Source organism: Bos javanicus, chromosome 6 (genome assembly GCF_032452875.1).
Source record: "Bos javanicus breed banteng chromosome 6, ARS-OSU_banteng_1.0, whole genome shotgun sequence".
Taxonomy (NCBI): domain Eukaryota; kingdom Metazoa; phylum Chordata; class Mammalia; order Artiodactyla; family Bovidae; genus Bos; species Bos javanicus.
The window spans coordinates 57,557,708-57,576,485 of record NC_083873.1 but is presented as its reverse complement, the minus strand read 5'-3'; the positions used below and the strand labels follow the sequence as shown (position 1 = coordinate 57,576,485).

At 42.4% G+C, this 18,778-nt stretch overlaps 1 protein-coding gene and 1 pseudogene across 4 annotated transcripts in view; both read right to left on the bottom strand.

Moving 5' to 3' along the window:
- Nucleotides 1–18,778, bottom strand: part of TBC1D1 (TBC1 domain family member 1) — a 225,136-nt gene that overhangs the window by 183,198 nt on the left and 23,160 nt on the right. The gene's annotated exons all lie outside the window — the stretch shown is intronic.
- Nucleotides 15,805–18,421, bottom strand: LOC133249447 (heterogeneous nuclear ribonucleoprotein A1-like; annotated as a pseudogene).

The window sequence follows — 18,778 nt, the reverse complement described above, 5'->3', positions numbered from 1 at the left end:
TTATTCTGGCAAAAGCCCACAATTGCAATATTTAGCTGCCACTGGGGAGAAAACAATGACAGAGGAGCTGAAGACTTTCTCAGATGATTCCAAAGTTGCCAGTTAAAATCCTAACAACTGAAGTCAATGGAGAAACAAAAAGAACCAGTTACAGAACTTTTAGATCTAATTTATTATTTCAAAATTGATTTCTCTATCCTGGTCATTTCCTATCATCAGGGCAAAGTGAATTAGATTCAAGGCACAGGAAAGAGTAACAGTATTTTACATTAAAGGATAAGTCTCAAAAACATTGGGTGTGAATGAGTTAGAATAGAAAATAATGAGTGGAGAAGAGAAAGGTTGGGGGTACTGGGGACAACAGGACTTCATTCTCCGGAATCTGTGTGACAATTGAAAACAAAATACCTATGTACCTACAGTGGTGCATCGTGTGCCTGCTCACTCGCTCAGTTGTGTCTGACTCTTTGCAACCTCATGGACTGTAGCTCACCAGAAGCCTCTGTCCACGGAATTTTCCGGGCCAGGATATTGGAATGGGTTCTCAATTCCTTCTCCAGGGGATTTTTCTGACCCAGGAATCAAACCTGCGCCTCCTGCATCTCCTGCATTGCAGGTGGATTCTTTACCACTGAGTCACCTAGGAAGCCCTGCCTATGGCGGAAAATGGCCTAAAGTAGGCATAGAAGAAATGGTAATGGCCATCGTTATTCTTATACAGGCCACTATCACAAAGTCTCCAAACGCATTCTTTCTCCATATGAAAGGAAGAGTACTCAGAGTATAAGTCAGTATGATTTTCTCTCCCTTTGTTGGAGGAAGTTTTATTTTGTGTGAATGTGCCTAATTTCTTATCATTTCATCACTTATACAGGCAAACTTTGGAGATACTGCAGATTCAATTAGATACCACCACAAAAAGCAAATATCACAATAAGGCAGGTCACACGATTTTTTCGACTTCCCGGTGCGTATAAACGTATATGGGGAAAAAAGGTATATGATATACTGATAGTCTATTAAGTGTGCAATAGCATTATGTCTAAAAAATGTACATTCCTTAATATTTCTGGTCACACCCTGCGACATATGAGATCTTAGCTCCCCAACCAGGGGTTGAAGCTGTGCCCTTGGCTGGACTGCCGACCACTGGACTGCCAGGGAATTTTCTGCATTCACTCTTTTTGTAGATAATATCAAACTATTTTCCCAGCACCACCCCACCCAGCTTTTTTCCCTCTTCTATTCTTTTCTCTCTAAGACGCTTTGGTACTCTTCTCCAGAAGGTCAGTTACTACCTCTTAATTGAATACAATAGACTCATTGACTTATTTCACGTTAGGGAGGATTAGAGAAGACATTTTCTTCATGAATTCCTATGCAAGTCCAGGTCCTCCTCAGACACTAAAGGGTTTTTTTTTTTTGCTACAGAAACATAATTTGTGGGATCCAGGGATTGAGCCCTGGGGCCACGGCAGTGAAAGCAGAGTCCTAACCACTGGACCGCTAAGGAATTCCCCAGGTATTACAGTTGATCTAAGCCTAGTTAAGCCTTCATGTATACCTTATGCCAATGATGCTATCTTCTGCACACTATGAAAAAAACAGTTTTCCCTTTTCCTGTTGATGGTCAGAAAGCCAGGAGCCAAATTTACCCATTGGCAGTAGGTAAATAGTTCAGTGCTCCTAGAGTATGTCTACACCACACAGTAGGGGTCCCTGGGGACACGTGTTAGCAACGTGGGTGTCAGAATTCCTTTGGGGAGGCCAAGGAACTGCATTTTAAACAAATATTCACACCAAGAGACCACTGCACACTAAATTTTGAAACCTCTGGTGTAATGCTATCAATAGATGACACTGCATTTTAGCTTTCATGTCTGACTCAACACCCTTACCATTGTGTTCTTCCCTCGATACCCATTTTTTTTAAAAAGAATATTTATTTACTTTTAGCTGCGTTGAGTGTCTGTTTCTGCATGTGAGCTTTCTCTAGTTGTGGCCGGCGGGAGCCACTCTCCAGCTGCCATGTGAAGGCTTCTCACCGCGGTGGTCTTTCTCGTTGTGGCGCACAGGTGCTAGAATGCATGGGCTCAGTAGCTGTGGCTCATGGGCTCAGCCACCCCACGACATGTGGGATCCTCCCAGACCAGGGCAAACCAGTGTCCCCTGAAGTACAAGGTGGACCCTCAACCACTGGATCCCCAGGGAAACCACTGTCACCCAGTGTTTAATCTATGGACTACTGTCGTATTTTATGTGTACATATCAATCACCCACGATCATTTCTGGTTCAGGAGGTGGACTGGCTGATAAACTGATAAATGCTTAACTAGATATACAGAAAGAAAAAGTTTCTCTGGTGTCCCGTAACTACAGATACCACTAGTCACTTATGAAATGATCAAAAAGAGATGAGAAAGAGACAAACTACTGGATACAGCTTTACATTTTATATTAAGCCATCTTATAGTTTCATCACGACAAATTTAAAGGACCAATAGATGGGTTTTGACTAGCACTCCAGAAATAAATTCTTTGTTTCCCGCTCACAGTTCCCAAACCAAGCCTAAGGACTGTTCAGAAAGAGCTCACAGCACTTCAGGTAATCCTACCTGGGGTTTGCATGACCTTGAATTTCAAAAAGTTACTTGTTAAAAATGACTACTGTAGTGTAAAAAAGGAAACTAACTGGCCATCATCAACTTCTCAAAGTTATGATGATGCTCCTTTCTTCAGTAGAAGGGACTGGAATAGCAGAAAATTGAGTTCCTTCTATTTCAGCTCAGATTCCGGCCACCCACAGAGGAACATGCAGCATTCCTGATCAGAGCGGCCAGTTTTCAATCCTGTGCCAAAAAGAGCCAGAGAGAAAACTGGCACAGGTCGTCTGTTTATTGTGCACAGACAAGCTGCAAAAACAAGATCTAAATTTTCTGAAGTTTACCCACTGCAAGGGCTGGCTGCTTTATGCACAGAGGAAGAGAGCAGGCAGAGTCCAAACAAACTGTGCAAGAAGCAGAACAGAGCAGAGAATCTTGCCACAGGGATAGAGGAAGAGTAGCAGAAACAACCAGGCAACAGTACTGGAGTGGGTGCCATTGCCTTCTCCCAACAAACTGAAAAATCAGATGTAACAGGAAGAAATATTTGGGTTCTACTATTTATTAGGGCTTCCCTGGTGGCTCAGTGGTAAAGAATCCACCTACAATGCAGGAACCAAAGGAACGTGGGTTCGATCCCCGGATTGTGAAGATCCCCTGGAGGAGGGCATGGCAACCCACACCAGTATTCTTGCCTGGAGAATCCCATGGACAAAGGAGCCTGGTGGGCTACAGTCCTTGAGATCACAAAGAGTCGGACATGACTAAAGCGACCTAGCATGGCACAGCCCTTACTATGCTTACTTTGATTCTGACAAATACATGCCATCTAGAAAAGAAAACTCCTAGGGTAAGTCAATGATCAAAAGTGTGCAAAACAGATCACCACTCTGTTTTAAAACATTTGGTATTTGTCATTGTTGGATTTTATCACAATTTGCTTGGGCAAAGCATTAAAAAATTAATACTACATTATAAAAATGCCCACCTAAATTTTGTCTGGCTTCCAGAAGGTAATCATACAGTATCTTTCATGTAATAGTCAATGCTTATATGCTAGTAGCTCTTACTGTGTGTCAGGCCCTATGCTAAGCGCTTCACATATATTAACTCATTTCATCATTAGAACAATGCAGAATAGTGGTATTATTATTATTCCCATTTTACAAATGAGGAAACTGAGGCACAGTTTCTCACTATCTTTCAGCTCTAGAGTGCAGCTTTTTAATCACACTCAACATACATACAGCAGTCATTACCATTTTGGGGGTTATAGTGATCTGAATTTCATCCTGCTACTAAGTCGCTTCAGTCGTGTCTAACTGTGTGCGACCCCATAGACAGCAGCCCACCAGGCTCCCCGTCCCTGGGATTCTCCAGGCAAGAGTAGTGGAGTGTGGTGCCATTGCCTTCTCCACTTGAGAGTGTGTATATATACAGTTAGGAATTTCATCCTAACTATATATATATATATATATATTAAAATATATCATATATTAACATATAATTAATTTTAATAAGTATTATAATTCATATATATATATTTGCTGCACCTCATGGCTTGCAGAATCTCAGTTCCCTGATAAGGGATTGAACCAGGGCCATGGCAATAAAAGCCCAGAATCCTAACTACTAGACCATGAGGGTACTCCTATCTTACCCATATTTTTGAAGGTGAATTACCAGATAAAAACATAATGATTTGTATGTTTATGTAAGTACTTCAGTTGACATGAGCTTCCCTGGTGGCTCAGCAGTAAAGAATCCGCCTGCAATGCAGGAGACATGAGTTCGATTCCTGGGTCAGGAAGATCCCCTGGAGAAGGAAGTAGCAACCCACTTCAATATCTTTGCCTGAGAATCCCATGCACAGAGGAGCCTGGAGGGCTACAGTCCACGGGGTTGCAAAAGAGTTGGACATGATTTAGCGACTAAACAACAACAAGCTCAATTGATGCTGTATCCCACTTATTCAAAAAATTATACTGCATTTGCATAACAGCACAAAGACTGTTTCTAACATGAAAAATTCATCCACCAACAATGTAACTGCTGCTTTTGCTTTTATGCAAACATCACCGTGGTAAAGCAAAAATTAGGAGTGCTTAGTATAGCTGAAGCCATAGATCAGCGTGCCCCAGACCAAGAAAATATCAGTTACACAGCAATAGCTATAAGAGAGAAACTCTTCAGGAGTAGCTGAAGAGAAGGAAAGGCTTGAGACCAAGTCTAAGAACCAAAATCCAAAGAGGAAATAGAACTTGTTTTAGCAGAAGGAGAGTGGACTTCAGCTTCAAATGAAAAAAAATAAAATTAGAAATGAGGGGAGTTTTAGGTGGTTTTGGAGGCTCCAGTTGATGTGTCTGCAAATACATGAGGAGTATGCTTATTAGAATGGCTGCAAATTCAGTAACTACACAGTGATATTTCAAGTAGCTGTAGACAAAACAACTTCCAATAAATTCAGCGGAGACTTCTGAGAGTTCTAGTCTCTAAAAGACAGAATTGATGGTGGCAGTGGCCAAAGAGAAGGTGAGAAGCAGGTAGTTTTCCATGGGGGCCAGGCTTGGATACTAAGAGCTCGATAAATACATGTCAAGTTGAGGACCACATACCCAGGGCTCACCTAGAGTGGGGGCTGCATCACCTAGATCTAGAATATCTACAGCCTCTACATCCCTGGAGAGGGATGAGCCTCAAAAGGGCAAAGCCAGGACCACTACACAGAGTTCTGTGTGTTGTTCACTGAACAAGGATGCTTGGCCGGGAAGAAAGTGGAAAGTGCATTCAGTACCGTTTTTCTGTCCACATTGTACAGCACAGCTACCTCCTGCCACAGGAAGGAAGGGGTGCCTTTTTCTAATTTGGACAAGGTGACATATGACTTTAGCAGCTCTGGAGAGCAGTGAAATAAAAAGGAGCCACCGCAACCTGACCGACAGGTATGGGAGGCCGTGGGAGGCCATGGAGGCACCAAGGGAAGGAATCTGCGTCCTGATGCTCGCTGCCAGGATCCGCCATCTTCTTGGGAGGCCTCCCTCTCTGTTTTCCTCACACAGAACCTTTCTTCAAAAGCACACACATTCCTTCCACATAGTTAAAGTTCATGCTGACAGATTAGGAAGCATTTCCTTCTAATGATGATGGATAATCAAAGAGCCATTACAGGGCACCATCTGGCAAATTCTGCAGGATGAATGCCTTTCAAATAGGAAGACATAAATCTGCAGTCAGAGAACTGAGTAATTTAAACACAGTAGAGGCAGCTGAGGGATAGGGGATCTTCAGGGACTGATTTCTCCCCTTTGTTTTACAGAGTAAAATGATAACAAACTACTTCGATTGGTAGTGGTTCAGTCACTAAGTTGCGTCAGACTTGTTTTTGACCCCATGGACTACAGCCCGTCAGGCACCTCTGTACATGGGATTTCCCAGGCAAGAATACTGGAGTGGGTTGTCATTCCCTTCTCCAGGGAGATGTTCCTGACCCAGGGATCGAACCCAGGTCTCCTGTATTACAGGCAGATTCTTTACTGACTGAGCCACCAAGGAAGCTCCCTAGTGGGGGATAATAAGGCATTTTATTAGCTTAGTTTAAACTTTCATTAAAAAATCACCTCTGAATAGCTTGATTATAGGGTGATTTCTGTTTTCTTTGCTCTATGTTTCCATAATTTTCCCAAGTTGTCTGTAATGATTATGTGTCATTTTTATAATCAGAAGAAATATATATATATATATATATATATATTTTTTTTTTTTTTTTCCCCCTTGTTTCCTTGTTCCCTCTACCTCCAGAAAGGACTGGATTCATCCAGGAAAGCAGCTCTAAAAAAGCCTGGCAGGACTGATCACTGTCTGGGCAAGAATAAAGTCCAGTGATATAAATGGAGAAGATAACACTCAGTGCATGAAAGATGGGCCAGGCACCTTCACTTCCCATGAAGCCCAGGCCAGGCTTCATAGAACAGGGTGACTGTATCTCCTCTCAATTCACTAACAAGCACCCCAGGCGTGATGAACACGTGATTATGTACTCCAGCATTTGATCCAATGCCTGACACACAGTATCTGCTCCAGATGTGCTTTTTGAAGAAACTGGGGATGATTTTATAGAAGCCTCAGCATTCCAACTAAGATCACAGCCTCTGGAGTCCAACAGGTATGGTTGTTTATGGAAAAGGATAAGCCTTTGCTCATGGTAAATTCTCTGAGCCTCAGTTTCCTTCACTTTAAGGTAGGAATAATAATACTACCTCATAAAGTTGTGAATACTAAATAAAATAATGAACATAAAATACATATAGCACAGTGCCTGGCACATACAAAGTGCTGGGTCGATCCGATGGTTCTACTTCTGTGTATATACCCGAAAGAACTGAAATCAGGGCTTCATTCAAAGGGGTACTTGTGTATCAGTGTTCATAGCAGCATGACTCACAGTAGTCAGAAGGTAGAGATGGAAATAGTATGTATCAATAGCACACAAAACATGCGATGTACACACAGTGGAATACTATTCAGCCTTAAGGAGGAACGAAATTCTGATACATGCTACAACATAGATAAACCTTGAAAATAATATGCTAAGTGAAATAAGTTAGTTACAAAAAAAATTATATGATCCTATTTATAGGAGATGCACAGATCAGGCAAATTCATGAAGAACACACAGAATGGAGGCTGCCAGGGGAAGAGAGAAGTTGGGAGCTATTTTTATTGGCTACAGAGTTTCTGTTTGTGATGATGAAAACATCCTGGAAATGAACAGAGGTGATAGCTGCTCAACAGTAAAGGTACTTATTGCCACTGGTTGTATATCTAATAATGGCTAAAATAGTGAATCTTATGTATATTTTATCACAATTAAAAAAGTGCTGGGTTAATGGCAAAAAACTTCTTCTGTTATTATTAATAATAGTAATAGTTCATTCAAAGTGCAAGCAGCTCATGACTTCTAAGTCCTGACTCCTAGAAGAGTTAGGACAGACTTCCCTGGTGGCCCAGTGATTCAGACTCTGGGCTTCCACTGCAAGGGGCATGATTTTGATCCCTGGTTGAGGAACAAAGACAATGAACACCTCGAAATGTGGCCAAAGAAATAATAGAAATTATATATTAGAAAAAGAGTGATGAGAAAATATCCCATGAGAGGGTTTGGTGAGGGACAACAGGGAAGGAAGGAACCACCAAGGTATGGCAAACTTGAAGAGGCCCAGAGTAAGACTGGTCTGAAGCAAATCCTAGAAAATTTGAGGGTCAAAGTTGGTGAGTCAGATCAAGACACAGGGGAGAAACGGAGCTACAGAAAGGAAAATATTAAATAAGGCCCTTGTGGTTGCAACTGCCACTCAAGAGGACTGAACGTAGCTGGGGACTTTATTGGCTTGTGCACCTCAAGTGCAGGGAGAGCTCCAGCTCCAGGCAGGCTGCATCTCGTGAGCAAATGACATCATCATGATCCAGCCATCCATCTATCACTGGGCTGCTTCCATGCTGTCTTCCTTCTCCCAGGCCCTTCCCAGGCAGGGGCCACATGGTCCCTGGCAGCTGCAGCTGAGAGGTTGTTTTTCCAAGATTGACTCTGGTTTTCATGGCTTGGATCACAAACCCACCCCTGAACCAACTGTTGAGGCCAAGGTAACAGAATATGCTGATCAGCCATGAGTCTCCTGAGTGTGCCATATGGAGGGGCTGCTGACAGAATAAGGAAGAAGACATGCTGCTCTGGCAAAAAGACTGAATGTCTACCAACAGCAGACAGGAGTGGGAACAAGGTGAGGGAGTCATAGGCAATTACCACAGAGGAGACCGGAGGGTGTGCGGTTTAGTTTTATTGCTTACCTGCAATTAGCAATGGATGAATCAGGATGGTTTAAAGGGACAGGATCATATTCAGCTATGGGCCAGAGCTCCTCCTGTACTGAGTTTCAACAGGGTTGTCTGAATCTCATCAATATTCCCACTCTGCAGTTAAGAGTCGTGCAGTGAAAATCAGGAGGTTGGTTTCTAGTGCCGAGACACACCAAAGAGCAGTGAAACTGACATAAGACACACGTCTGTCTGAGCTTCTGATGTGGTACTAGTAGTAAAGGACACATCTGCCAAAGCAGGACACACAGGAGATGTGGGTTCCATCCCTGGGTTGGGAAGATCCTCCGGAGGAGGGCATGGCAAACCACTCTGGTATTTTTGCCTGGAGAATTCCATGGACAGAAGAGCCTGGAGGGCCACAGTCCATATGGTCACAAAGAGTCAGACACGACTGAAGTGACTTGGCACACATACTATTAATAATAACATACATCTCTCTGAGCCTCAGTTTCCTCAGTACAGAAAGAGGTTTTGAGGACTTTTCTGGTCATTCAGTGGCTAAGACCCCAATGCAAGGGGCCTGAGTTTGACCCCTGGTCAGGGAACTAGATCCCACATGCTGCCACCAAGACCTGATGCAGCCAAATAAATAAATATTCAATAAGAGAGAGAGAGAGAGGAGGAATTTCAAGGCATCTATGACCTCAAGTCTGAGCCTCAATCCTAAACAACTATAATTCAGTTAAAATGCCAACTCAAAGGGTGGGTGAGCATATTATATATGGTGATATATATGTGAAAGCATTTTGTAAATTATGAAGAGGCATATTATTTAGTTACAGTTTTTAAGGTCAAAAGATAGGTGAGGTTAAAAAAAAAGGATGGGCTTGGAGATAAGTTGGAAAAGGAAATAAAACTAGGCCAGGCAGAATGAAAATTTCATAATTTGTATCTAGCTGTAAGGATGTGAGAGTTGGACCATAAAGAAGCACTGAAGAATTGATGCTTTCAAATTGTGGTGCTAGAGAAAACTCTTGAGAGTCCCTTGTACTGCAAGGAGATCAAACCAATTAATCCTAAAGGAAATCAACCCTGAATATTCATTGAAAGGACTGATGCTAAAACAGAAGCTCCAGTACTTTGGCCACCTTATGTGAAGAGCCAACACATTGGAAAAGACCCTGATGCTGGGAAAGATTGAGGGCAGGAGAAGAAGGGGATGACAGAGGATGAGATGTTTGGATGGCATCATCGATTCGATGGACATGAGTTTGAGCAAGCTGCGGGAGATAGCGAAGGACACGGAAGCCCGGCACGCTGCAGTCCATGGGGTCGCAAAGAGTCGGACTGACTTAGTGACTAAACAACAATCTTTACTTCACTACTGCTCTTGACACTGCTGTCCTAATCTTCATTTTGAAACTTCCTGTGCCTTGGCTCTGGGGACACCACTACCACACGAGTCTCCTCTTATCCTAACATTCCTTTTGGGACTCCCCTTTCCCTACCCACCCTCGGAAACAATCACATTCGCAGGTGCTCCTTTCTCCTTGGATGTTGTCAACCACGCTCATAGTCCTGACTCCGTGGCCATGCCCCAGCTACGTATCTCTAGCCTGGATCGTTCTCTGAGCTTCAGCCCACTGCACATCACTCCAATCATTCCAATACCCCATATCCCCAAATGGAAGCTTCCTCTCCCTCAACCTTCTCCCTAGTCACCCTTTCCCCATCTCAGGCAGTCACAAGGTGAGACCTCACCTCCCTCCTCCCTCGTCTTTTTGGCCACGCCCCACCTCACACTCTTCCTTGCTCTGGGCCTTGTCTCTTCACGTGATTCTCAGTCCTCCTTAAAGATTCAGCTCACACGTCGGCTTCTTCAAGATGACTTCCCCAAACCCCTGGATTGAGGAGAAGAGTCCATCTAGTGCCCTGGGCATAACTACCTCCTGACTTTTTACCAGATATTACAGAAGCATCTGCCTGGAACTGTCCTCCAAATTCCCGTCCACCCTCACCTAAGTTCCCCCTAGGTTCTTCAAAGGCATAGGCTGCTTTTATCTCTTATGCCTGGCACAGTGTTCAGTTCATACTGACTGAATTAAACCAATCTTTACCAATTGCACACCCCAGGTGGCGCTGGTGGTAAAGAACCTGAATGCCAATGCCAGAGACACAAGGGACTCCGGTTAGATCCCTGGGTCAGGAAGATCCCCTGGTGGAGGAAATGGCAACCCACTCCAGTATTCTTGCCTGGGAAATGCCATGGACAGAGGAGCCTGGCAAGCTACAGCCCGTGGGGTCTCAAGAAGAGACATAGCATGTATGCATCACTAGTTGTGGTGAGGCCAAATAAGAACATTCTGCTTGCAATGAAAAGAATTTGTAGGGGAATTCTGTGGTGGTCCAGTGGTTAGGACTCTGAATTTTCACTGCCGTGGCTCTGGTTCAGTCCTTGGCCAAGGAGTTAAGATACTGCAAGCCATGGGGTGCAGACAAAAAAAACAAAAAACAAAAAAAACAAAAAAAGAATTTGTTATTTTTTAAGAGTCAGTATAGATATTTTAATCCAAGCACTCAGCACTGATGAAGTTGAAGAAGGGGAGGCTCAAACATCAAAACTATGAAAGAGAGGATGCAGCAGATTCTAAATTTACACTAGGTTATTTATTTTGAGAACTACGCACATGCATTTTTTAACCAGTGATCACATTTTGAGTCTTAAATAGGAGCAGTTGTTTTTTTTTCTAGTAGTTAACCACATAGAAACTGCTAACAAATTAAAATCTATAATCTTAAAATTCTTTGGGTTACTGTTTCTTTTGAAACTTTGATTTCCAAGATACACATTTTCAGTCTAAAAAAAGAAAGAGAGGGTAGGACTTCACGCTTCCATGTAGGGATCATTTTCTTTTGCATCTCTCACCCTGTTGCTGACATTTGCAATAAGAAGTAAAATATCATCTAAAGCCTTTAAAGGAAAAGTTATTGAACAATTATGTTGAATTACGCTAATTAGCAGTTTGAAGTATTAAATATGTCAGAAATGTAATAAGAAATTTAAAATAGTATATGTTGTCTATCTATTTTTTAAAATAGCATCATTTAAAGTTAGTTGATAGATGAAATATTCATTGGTACATCTGGTTTTGGATACTGATCAAAGATGGTAAGGCTAGCTTTACACAGAAAATGCCAGAAACACTCCATGATGGCATTGGCCTGTTCACTTATTTTAAACAGAAAAGCCAAAAGAAAAATCTCAAATCTTATTTAGTGTAATTTTATTTTCCTCTTAAAACACAAATGCCAAATACAGTCAAAAATATAAAACAATTTTTCTTTTTCCCTTCTGCATTGTAAAAGTCAGTGGTAGTCACCTCATTTATTACGAGCAGTCCTGAGAAAACCCAGAATATAGTGTAAGTGGAAGGAGAAAGGCAAAAACAGATTTCAGAAATCCAAGTGTTATAAATGAAGCTCTGAGAACAGAAAGCGCATGGCTGTGACACTTATGCACACGCATGTGCAATTTATCTCCAGTTGTTTGTTTTTTTTTAAGCTGTGAATCCCATTAAAGCATGCTATCATAATTAAAATATGATCTGGCTCCAAATTTAACATCAAGGAACTAACACAGGGCAATTACGGGCTCCAAGCCATGCCTGCTGCTATGAGGATCATATTCAAAGTATTCTTAGTCTATTTTTTGAGGAGGCAGCATTGTTTCTATTAATATGTATTAATTAACTATAACTGCTTAGAAGCAGACACAAAGCTATGCAAGATTTTGGTTACAGAGAAAACTATAACAAAGACAGGAAAATGGGGAAAATCTAAAAGACCATTAATAGGGGCTTGACTAAATTATGGTACATCCATATATAGGCCAGATGGCAGCAGGGGTCATTCTGCCATTTGGGAGATTTAAATCAGATCAAAATCTCTTCTCATGAGGAAAGAGAAGCCCAGCATCCACCCCAAATTCTCCAGGGGTTCCTGGGAGTCCACAGCTCCTCCTGTTCCCTCTGCCTCTGGATTCCAGCCCCCAGGGAACACTAGCTCTCTTTCCTCTCCTTCTTTTTATCACTCATAACTCATTCCTTCTCTGTTCACTGAACCACACAGTCCTTTTTTGTTGATATCCACAAATAATGTTCACAACTCTTATGTGTCAGGGACTCTAATATCTGTTTGGGGAGATTAGCAAGGGAAGGCCATGGTGGGAAAAAGACAGACAGAAAAATTACTGCAACATAATCAACATAGCAACTAAAACAAGGCTTCCTATCCTTAGAAGACCCTGGTTATTCTTCCAACTTCGCCATCAAAAACAGGAATTTCGTTTTGGCCTCAGCTTCCCATCCTGTTGAGGCTTAGCTTTCTCCAAAATCCTTTTTGTTTTTATTGTTGTCATTTTTATTTGGGGGATTTTATTTTATTTATTTTTTTGGCTGCACCTTGAAGCTTGCAGAATCTTAGTTCCCTGACCAGAGGTTAAACCCGTGCCTCCTGCAGAGGAAGCATGGAGTACTAACTACTGGACCGTGAGGAAATTCCCTATTTGAGGATTTTATCTCAGTATTGTTCTTCTTGTATCTTTTTTTTTTTTTTTTTTCACAGCTTTACTGAGGTATCAGATCAGATCAGATCAGTCGCTCAGTCGTGTCTGACTCTTTGCGACCTCATGAATCGCAGCACGCCAGGACTCCCTGTCCATTACCAACGCCCAGAGTTCACTGAGACTCACGTCCATCGAGTCAGTGATGCCATCCAGCCATCTCATTCTCTGTCGTCCCCTTCTCCTCTTGCCCCCAATCCCTCCCAGCATCAGAGTCTTTTCCAATGAGTCAACTCTTAGCATGAGGTGGCCAAAGTACTGGAGTTTCAGCTTGAGCATCATTCCTTCCAAAGAAATCCAGGGCTGATCTCCTTCACAATGGACTGGTTGGATCTCCTTGCAGTCCAAGGGACTCTCAAGAGTCTTCTCCAACACCACAGTTCAAAAGCATCAATTATTTGGCGCTCAGCCTTCTTCACAGTCCAACTCTCACATCCATACACGACCACAGGAAAAACCATAGCCTTGACTAGACGGACCTTTGTTGGCAAAGTAATGTCTCTGCTTTTGAATATGCTATCTAGGTTGGTCATAACTTTCCTTCCAAGGAGTAAGCGTCTTTTAATTTCATGGCTGCAGTCACCATCTGCAGTGATTTTGGAGCCCAGAAAAATAAAGTCTGACACTGTTTCCACTGTTTCCCCATCTATTTCCCATGAAGTGATGGGATTGGATGCCATGATCTTCGTTTTCTGAATGTTGAGCTTTAAGCCAACTTTTTCACTCTCCACTTTCACTTTCATCAAGAGGCTTTTTAGTTCCTCTTCACTTTCTGCCATAAGGGTGGTGTCATCTGCATATCTGAGGTTATTGATATTTCTCCCGGCAATCTTGATTCCAGCTTGTGTTTCTTCCAGTCCAGTGTTTCTCATGATGTACTCTGCATATAAGTTAAATAAACAGGGTGACAATATACAGCCTTGACGAACTCCTTTTCCTATTTGGAACCAGTCTGTTGTTCCATGTCCAGTTCTAACTGTTGCTTCCTGACCTGCATACAAATTTCTCAAGAGGCAGATCAGGTGGTCGGGGATTCCCATCTCTTTCAGAATTTTCCACAGTTTATTGTGATCCACACAGTCCAAGGCTTTGGCATAGTCAATAAAGCAGAAATAGGTGCTTTTCTGGAACTCTCTTGCTTTTCCCATGATCCAGCAGATGTTGGCAATTTGATCTCTGGTTCCTCTGACTTTTCTAAAACCAGCTTGAACATCAGGAAGTTCACGGTTCACATATTGCTGAAGCCTGGCTTGGAGAATTTTGAGCATTACTTTACTAGCGTGTGAGATGAGTGCAATTGTGCGGTAGTTTGAGCATTCTTTGGCATTGCCTTTCTTTGGGATTGGAATGAAAACTGACCTTTTCCAGTCCTGTGGCCACTGCTGAGTTTTCCAAATTTGCTGGCATATTGAGTGCAGCACTTTCACAGCATCATCTTTCAGGATTTGGAATAGCTCAACTGGAATTCCATCACCTCCACTAGGCTTTGTTTGTAGTGATGCTTTCTAAGGCCCACTTGACTTCACATTCCAGGATGTCTGGCTCTATGTCAGTGATCACACCATCGTGATTATCTGGGTTGTGAAGATCTTTTCTGTACAGTTCTTCTGTGTATTCTTGCCATCTCTTCTTAATATCTTCTGCTTCTGTTAGGTCCATACCATTTCTGTCCTTTATCGAGCCCATCTTTGCATGAAATGTTCCTTTGGTATCTCTGATTTTCTTGAAGAGATCTCTAGTCTTTCCCATTCTGTTGTTTTCCTCTATTTCTTTGCATTGATTGCTGAAGAAGGCTTTCTTATCTCTTCTTGCTATTCTTTGGAACTCTGCATTCAGATGTTTATAGTTGACATTTAATGCTGCAGAAGTTTAAGGTGTACCTCATGCTGATTTGATACACATATATTACAAAATACTACCACTATAGGTTCGTTAAAACCTTCATCTCATCATGTAATTACCATATTTTGTGTGTGTGTGTGGTGAGAACATTTAAGATCTATTCTCTCAGTAACTTATAAGTATATAATACAGTTTTAGTAACTATAATGACACGCTGTACATTAGATACCCAGAATTTATTCATCTTTTAACTGGAAGTTTATATTCATTGATGGGGTTCCCTGGTGGCTCAGATGATTAAGAATCTGCCTGCAATGTGGGAGACCTGAGTTCGATCCCTGGGTTGGAAAGATCCCCTGGAGAAGGGAACTGGTACCCAGTCTAGTATTCTGGCCTGAAGAATTCCATCGACTGTATAGTCCATGTGGTGGCAAAGAGTCAGACATGACTGAGCGACTTTCACTTTATACTTTCGCTCACCCTCAGCTCATGGTAACCACCACTGTACTCTCTGTTTCAATGACTTTGGCTTTTTTAGATCCCCTGTGTAAGCGATATCACACAGTATTTGTCTTTCTCTAACTTATTTCACTTAGCATCATGCCCTCAAGATCCATCCATGTTGTCACAAATTACAGAATTTCCTTCTTTCTCATGACCGAGTAATATCCCATTGTATCTGTGTACCTTGTCTTCTTTACCCTTTCATCTGCTAATGGACACACAGCGGTTTCCATATCTTAGCTATTGTGAATAACAGCTACAATGAACATGGGAGCAGAAATGCTGGGATCTTGTTTTCATTTCCTTTGTATATATACCCAGATGTGGGATTGCTGGATCACACTGTAGTACTGTTTTTAATTTTCCAAGAAACCTCCATACTGTTTTCCATGTGGCTGAACCAATTTCCATTCCACCAACTTCCATTCCACCAACAGTGCACAGCGTTTCCTTTTCTTGAAGCCAACACTGATCTTTTGTCTTTTTGATGACAACCATTCTAACAGGTGTGAGATGATATCTTATTGTGGTTTATCTTTGCATTTCCCTGGTATTAGTGATCCTGAGCACCTTTTCATGTACCTGCTGACCATCTGTATGTCTTCTTTAGAAAAATGTCTATTGAGTTCCTCTACTCATTTTTGTTTTTTTTTAAAGACCTCATTCAGCATCATGATCAGACTATTACATTTAGCAATCAACAGCATGGGTGCAAAAAAAAAATCTACATTAAAACTCTTTGTTGGAATGCTTTATACTTTTCAGAGAACAGAAACTAAAATAATCTGTTATACAATTAGTCACAAGTACAGTCCTAGAGTTTTTTGCCCATACACGTGAGTATTGTCTAAAACATGTCTTCTTTGTAGCACAGCCCCTGCTACCACTGTGCTTGGCTGAGTTCACAAATCTGCTATAACCTGTAGCTTCCCTGTCACTTCTCTGGCTCTCCTCTCCTGCTAAGCATTGTTTCCTGGCAATAATTAAAACCTTCTGCCAATGCCATAGCTACTGCCGTGCTGGAACCACCATAGCCACCTTGGCTTCATGGTTTGGCAAAGTATTGGCTTCCACCACCTCAGGAGCCAGAACTTCTGTCTCCAAAGTTTTCTTCTTTCATGGGTCCAACATTTGAATATTGATTGCTGTAACTGCCAAAATCATTGCAGCTTCTGCCACCTCCAAAATTGCTTGCATCATTACCAAATCCATTATAACCATCCCCACTGCCACCATATCCGCCACCACCACGGCTGCCACCAAAGCCACCTTGACCACAGAAGCTTCCTCCATGACCAAAGTTGTCATTCCCGCCAAAACCACCTCCAAGACCACCACCAAAGTTTCCAGAACCACTTTGACCTCTCTGGTTGGATGAAGCACTAGCCATCTCTTGCTCAGACAGGACCTTTCTCACTTCACAGTTGTGGCCATTCACATTGTGGGATTTGTGAATGACAGTCTTGTCTACGGAGTCATGGTCATCAGAGGTTACAAAAGCAAAGCCTCTCTTTTTGCCAATACCTCAGTCAGTCATGATTTCAATCACTTCAATTTTGCCACACTGTTCAAAATAATCTCCCAGGTGATGTTCTTCAGTGTCTTCTTTAATACCACCAACAAAAATCTTTTTCACAGCTAAGTGGGCACCAGGTCTTTGCGAATCTCCTCTTGAGACTGCCCTTTTTGGTTCCACAAGTCTTCTGTCCACCCTGGGTGGCCTTGCACTCATGGCTGCATCCACCTTCTCCACTGTGGCATATGCGACAAACCCGAAGCCCCTGGAGCGCTTGGTGTTTGGATTCCTCATTACCACACAGTCTGTGAGCATGCCCCAATGCTCAACATGGCTCCTCAGACTCTCATCAGTTGTTTCAAAGCTCAATCCTCCAGTGAAGAGCTTCCATAGCTGTTTGGGCTCTTTGAGAGCCTCTGACTTAAACACGACGGCAGTGAAGTAGGGGTGTGGGGGAGACTTCAACAATGCTTTCTCAGTGGCGTCCGTGGGCAGAAAGCCTCTACTCATTTTTTAATCAAAATTTTTTCTCTTGAGAGGTATGATACTTTGTATACTTTAGATATTAACCCATTATCAAATATATACTTTGCAAATAATTTCTCCCATTCTATAGGTTGTCTTTTCATTTTATTAATTGTTTTGCTATGCAGAAGCATTTTAGTTTGATGTAGTCCAACTTGCTTATCTTCGCTTTTGTTGCTCCAAATCTCGTTTCTTTCTAATGATAGACAGATCAGACATCTCTGAGTCACCTCCAGCCCATCCTGGTCATGCTCTTTTTTCATAACCAAAATGGTTCATCAAAGCTAAACAAAGCTGATGCTGTCACTTTCTACCAATCGTGAAGCTAGCCTTTCCTTTCTCCCTGCTGCACAAAACTGCAGCCATGCAAAAGGACACATCTCTACCATTATAAAAAATGTCTAAAATATAACTATAGCTATAGCTAATTGTGTGTGTGTGTATGTATGTATGTGTATATATACAGCTTCCTGGGTAGCTAAGCTGGCAAAGAATCCGCCTGCAATGCAGGAGACCCCAGTTCAATTCCTGGGTCGGGAAGTTCCCCTGGAGAAGGGATGGGCTACTCATTCCAGTATTCTTGGGCTCCCCTGGTGGCTCAGACAGTAAACAATCCACTTGCAATGCAGGAGACCTGGGTCTGATCTCTGGGTTAGGAAGATCCCCTGGAGGAGGGCATGGCAACCCGTTTCAGTATTCTTGCCTGAAAAATCCCCATGGACAGAGGAGCCTGGCAGGCTACAGTTCATGGGATTGTAAAGAGTCAGACATGACTGAGTGACTAAGCACAGCACAGCATATATATATATATATATATATATATGTATATGTATATGTATATGTATATGTATATTCTGGAGGAGGGCATGGCAACCCACTCCAGTATTGCCTAGAGAATACCCATGGCAGAAGAGCCTGATGGGCTACAGTCCATGGGGACTGAGGGACTAAGCACAGCACACACACACACACATATATACACATACAGATATATAGATAGATGATAGATAGATAGATATAGACAGGGAGATCAAAAGGGAGACTGAGTTTAAAAAGATACGTGGGGTCTTCCCTGGAGGCTCAGTGGTGAAGAATCCGCCTATCAAGGCAGGAGACATGGGTTCAGTCCTTGATCCGGGAAGATCCCACATGCCATGGAACAACTAAGCCTGTTAGCCACAACTGCTGAGCCTGTGCTCTTGAGCCTAGGAATTGCAACTACCAAGCCCACACACCCTGCAGCCCATGCTCCACAACAGGAGGAGCCTGAGCACTGCAACTAGACAACAGTCCCCATTTGCCACAACTACAGAGAAGTCTGCACAGCAACAAAGATCCAGCACAGCCATAAAT